The sequence below is a fragment of the Ictidomys tridecemlineatus genome, unplaced genomic scaffold (genome assembly GCF_052094955.1).
Source record: "Ictidomys tridecemlineatus isolate mIctTri1 unplaced genomic scaffold, mIctTri1.hap1 Scaffold_770, whole genome shotgun sequence".
Taxonomy (NCBI): Eukaryota; Metazoa; Chordata; class Mammalia; order Rodentia; family Sciuridae; genus Ictidomys; species Ictidomys tridecemlineatus.
Window position 1 is genome coordinate 150,992 of NW_027525653.1, and position 5,265 is coordinate 156,256.

Below are 5,265 nucleotides of genomic sequence, written 5' to 3' on the forward strand. Positions count from 1 at the left end.
GGCTTAGCATAAATTGCTTTTACAATGTTGAGGTATGTTCCAGTTTTGAACATAAACGGATGCTGTACTTTGTCGAATGCTTTTTCTGCATCTATCGAGATGATCATATGGTTCTTTTAAGTCTATTGATGTGGTGAATAACATTTATAGATTTCCGTATATTGAACCAGCCTTGCATACCAGGGATGAATCCTACTTGATCATGGTGCACAATTTTTTTGATGTGCCTTTGTATCCGATTCGCGAGAATTTTATTGAGGATTTTTGCATCTAGGTTCATCAGAGATATTGGTCTGTAGTTTTCTTTCTTTGATGTGTCTTTGTCTGGCTTCGGAATCAATGTGATGTTGGCCTCATAGAATGAATTTGGAAGAGCTCCCTCTTTTTCTATTTCCTGGAATAACTTGAAAAGTATTGGTATTAATTCTTCTTTAAAGGTTTTGTAAAACTCCGCTGTATACCCATCCGGTCCTGGGCTTTTCTTGGTTGGTAATCTTTTGATTGCTTCTACAATTTCATCCATTGATATTGGTCTGTTCAAATTGTGTGTGTCCTCCTGACTCAGTATAGGCAAATCGTATGTCTTACGGAATTTATCGATGTCTTCACTATTTTCTATTTTATTGGAGTATAGGTTTTCAAAATAATTTCTAATTCTCTTCTGTATTTCTGTAGCATCTGTTGTGATATTGCCTTTTTCATCCCTTATGTTAGTAATTTGATTTCTCTCTCTTCTTCTCTTCGTTAGCATGGCTAAGGGTCTGTCAATCTTGTTTATTTTTTCGAAGAACCAACTTTTAGTTTTGTTAATTTTTTCAATAGTTTCTTTTGTTTCAATTTCGTTGATTTTCGCTCTGATTTTAATTATTTCTTGCTTTCTGCTACATTTGCTGTTGTATTGCTCTTCCTTTTCTAGGGCTTTGAGATGAAGTGTGAGCTCATTTATTTGTTGGTTTTTCCTTTTTTTGAGGAATGACCTCCAGGTGATGAATTTCCTTCTTAAAACTGCTTTCATTGTGTCCCATAGATTCCGATAGGTTGTGTCTGTATTTTCATTTATCTCTAAGAATTTTTTGATTTCCTCCTTTATGTCTTCTGTAACCCTTTGATCGTTCAGTAACATATTGTTCATTTTCCATGTGATAATGAATTTTCCTTTCCTTTTTTTATCATTGATTTCCAGTTTCATTCCATTATGATCAGATAAAATGCATGGTATTATCTCCACCCCTTTATATTTACTGAGGGTTGCCCTATGGCATAATATATAGTCTATTTTTGAGAAGGATCCATGTGCTGCTGAGTAAAAAGTATATCCTCTTGATGATGGTTGATATATTCTATATATGTCAATTAAGTCTAGGTTATTGATTGTGGTATTGAGTTCTATAGTTTCTTTATTCAACTTTTCTTTGGAGGATCTGTCCAATGGTGAGAGAGGTGTGTTGAAGTCGCCCATAATTATTGTGTTGTGGTCTATTTGATTCTTGAACTTGAGGAGAATTTGTTATATGAACTTCACAGCACCATTATTATGTGCATAAATATTGATAATTGCTATATCTTTTTGTTTAATGGTTCCTTTTAACAGAATATAATGTCCTTCCTTATCCCTTTGGATTAATTTAGTCTTGAAGTCGATTTTATTCGATATGAGGATGGCCACACCTGCTTGCTTGCGAGGACTGTGTGCGTGATATATTTTTTCCCAACCTTTCACCTTCAGCCTGTGTATGTCTTTTCCAGTCAGGTGTGTCTCCTGGAGGCAGCATATTGTTGGATTTGTTTTTTTAATCCATGTTACTAGCCTATGTCGCTTTATTGGAGTGTTTAAACCATTAATGTTTAGAGTTACTATTGATATATGGTTTGTTCTTCCAGCCATGTTTGATTATTTACCTCTTTTTTTTTATTTAGTTTGTTTCTCCATGATTTGCTTTCCCCCCTCTGTCTGTCTTTACTGAGGTACTTCCCACTGTTGGCTTTGGTTATTGTTTTTCATTTCTTCCTCGTGGAGTGTTTTGCTCAAGATGCTTTGCAATGCTGGTTTTCTGGCTGCAAATTCTTTTAGTTTTTGTTTATCGTGAAAGATTTTTATTTCGTTGTTGTACCTGAAGCTTAATTTTGCTGGATACAGGATTCTTGGTTGGCATCCATTGTCTTTCAGTGTTTGGAATACGTTGTTCCAGGATCTTCTTGCTTTCAGCGTCTGTGTTGAAAAATCCGTTGTTAACCTTATTGGTTTACCCCTGAATGTAATCTGTCTCCTTTCTCTTGTAGCTTTTAATATTCTCTCTTTCTTCTGTATATTGGATATCTTCATAACAATGTGTCTTGGCGTTGGTCTACTGTGATTTTGTATGCTCAGTGTCCTGTATGCATCTACAATTTGTATATCTGTTTCCTTTTTTATTTCTTGAAAGTTTTCTGTAATTATTTCATTTAGTAAATTACTCATTCCCCTGGTTTCAATTTCTATCCCTTCCTCTATCCCAATGACTCTTAAATTTGGTTTTTTTATATTATCGCATATCTCTTGTATGTTTCTCTCATGATTTTTAACCATCCTATCTGAGTTGGCTAGACTCTTTTCAAGTTGATATATTTTGTCTTCATTATCAGAAGTTCTGGCTTCTAGTTGCTCCACTCTATTAGTGATACTCTCATATGAGATTTTAATTTGGTTTATAATTTCCTTCATTTCTAAGATTACTGTTTGATTCTTTTTTATAGTCTCTATCTCCTGATATAGATGCTTAACTTCGTCTTTTATCATTTTATGTAATTCCTTCTCAATGTGTTCTTTCGCTGCTTGAATTTGCTGTCTTGTGTCCTCTTTAAGGTTCCATTCCATCTGTCTAAGGTGTTCCCTGAGTTCTTTATATGACCACTTTTGTGATGACTCTATGTCGTTCTGAATATTTGGGCTGTCCTGTGTTGTTTGTACTCCTTTTCTTCCTTGCTTTTTCATACTGCTCATTTTGCTTTTTGTTCTGTTTGACTGTTGAATTACTGTCTACTCCTATAAATTTATTTGATGCTTGGGAGGAAAGGTATTAGCAGGGAAGGGAAGAAATCACCAAAGAGAATGAGAGTTACCAGGTAGAATTCAAGGAAGAAGGAATAAGACAATTGAAAAGAAATGGAAAGACAGAGGAAGAGAAGAAAGAGAAAGAAAAAATTGAAGATTTAAAAGAATTTTAAAAAATAACAATAGCAATAATAGAGATGAGGATTAAAATTAAAAAATAAAATAAAATAAAATAAAATGAATTTTAAAAACACTTTTTTTTAAAAAAACAGCAACAACAACAACAACAACAAAAACCCAACCACAACATCCACAAAAAAAAATAAATAAATAAATAAATGCAGTCTTAAAAATATGGAATGCTTCACGAATTTGCATGTCATCCTTGCACAGGGGCCATGCTAATCTTCTCCGTATTGTTCCAATTTTAGTATATGTGCTGCCGAAGCGAGCCCAGAACACTTGGTTATCCTAATTTCTATAAATGGAAAGACCCTCATTATTGAGCTTCTCTGAGAGGTCATCACACTGGGGCGGGAGGAGGGATCCCATTTCTATAGAGATGTACCCTGTTTCTATGGAGACTCCAGCTAGGCTTCAAGGGGCTGGTAGGATAGTACCAGTTGATGCTGCCAAGACCTGGGTCATTCTGAGGAGCCTGCTATTCAGGGGAGGTTGCAGGGTATCAGCCTATGGGGCCGGGACTAGGCTCTGTGAAGCTGTATCAGGCCTGATTTCTAAGCAAGGTACTTGGCAATAGAAATCTCGGAAAACGTTCCACCCCCCACCATGCCATGGGCCACCAGGGAGCCCAAATGTGTCTCTGGAAGCCAGGCTTGGGTATGAGTGTGGACATGAATGATTGCAGAGTATTAACAATAGGGAACAATAAATCTTTTTCAGTTGAGTGCATACTGAAAACAGGGACATCTGGAGGGAGATAGACTGGGTTTTAGAAAATCATCAGATCTCTAGGTCTAGAACATGCAGATAGACCCACTCATGGAATTGTGCATGTGAGTCAAAGGAGCAGGGGTCGATAACTGTGAAACCTGGTTCCCCAGGTTTTAGACACACCTGTTTAGTTCAAAAGAGTGATCTGAGTGCTAAAACAAGATCAAAATGAAGTGGTCTGTATCTGAAGACGTGCTGTGTTGAAGGTGGGAGAAAATCTCTGAAGCCCTCATGGAGAAGGATATGGAGAACTTTAAAGTTCTAGTTGAAGAGGACACGGTAAAGACAACAAATCAGTTTGGGCAGGCTGGCTAGCTGTTGGGATCACTCAGGAAAACAGGAATATGTGAGGAATAGCAAATGTAGAGGAGGCTTTAGCGGATTTGATTTGAGTAATGTTGAATGTGAGTTATCTGTGGGATAATCACGTGGAAATGCCCTTCACAGTCAGCCTAAAACTGATGGTGTGGATTTGGGAGTCATTGTCTTAAAGGCAACTGTTATATCAAAGTGTGAATATGAAATCCCCCAGGAGAATAGAGAAATAGAGAATAGAGAAAGTAGAGAAGGAAATAGAGAAAGTAGGGATTCTTGTGATACTTGGTGTTCACGAAAATTGTAATAAACATTTATCTAGAAATGACTAAAAACACCACACTATCTAGTTCAGTTGTAGGTATCGCTTTCTCTAAATAATTTTCCTAAACAAGAGGTTACCTTATTAGCATTGATTTACAATAAATCAACTTTGAAATGGAGCTGGAAGCTACATGTACTTGACATTTCTTATGTTCTCTGTTTTCTCTATCAACTACCTGGATGAACTTCAAGTCATTTAGAAATCAGTGACATGTACTTTCTTTTAACTCCTCGTATCAAAAAGATCAATATGACAATATCTTTTATAGTTAGATATCTAGATGTTTTCAGAAAAAGAAATAAAATTCTACATAGAAGGCAGTTCCAGCAGATTTTACTATGGGAAATTGGTACATAGTCTGTGGATGTGTACAAGGGAAAACTAAACGTAAATGTTCAGGGATTTAAAAATACAATATCGAAAGTTGTGCATACTGCTATTGTAAAGGTCTTAAATATAAAGGTCAGTCCAGGAGGGACAGTTTCATGGGGCATTAAAAAAATCTCCCAATGTATGTTTATATATTTTTATCTACATATAAGTTTTTCTTTGGTTTTACTGGCTAATTTCTTGTAGGTCACGGGTGTGGGGTAGGGTGAAGGATGATACCCAAACAATTTTCCTTATCCTCTATGCTCTT

General features: G+C 36.0%; 1 non-coding gene across 1 annotated transcript; it reads right to left on the minus strand.

The window, feature by feature from the left end:
- Positions 1 to 3,379: 3,379 nt before the first annotated feature.
- LOC144374614 (U6 spliceosomal RNA) lies at positions 3,380 to 3,486 on the minus strand. Its single transcript, XR_013433970.1, has one exon. It is a non-coding gene; the product is annotated as a U6 spliceosomal RNA (small nuclear RNA).
- Between the last annotated feature and the right edge of the window lie 1,779 nt (positions 3,487 to 5,265).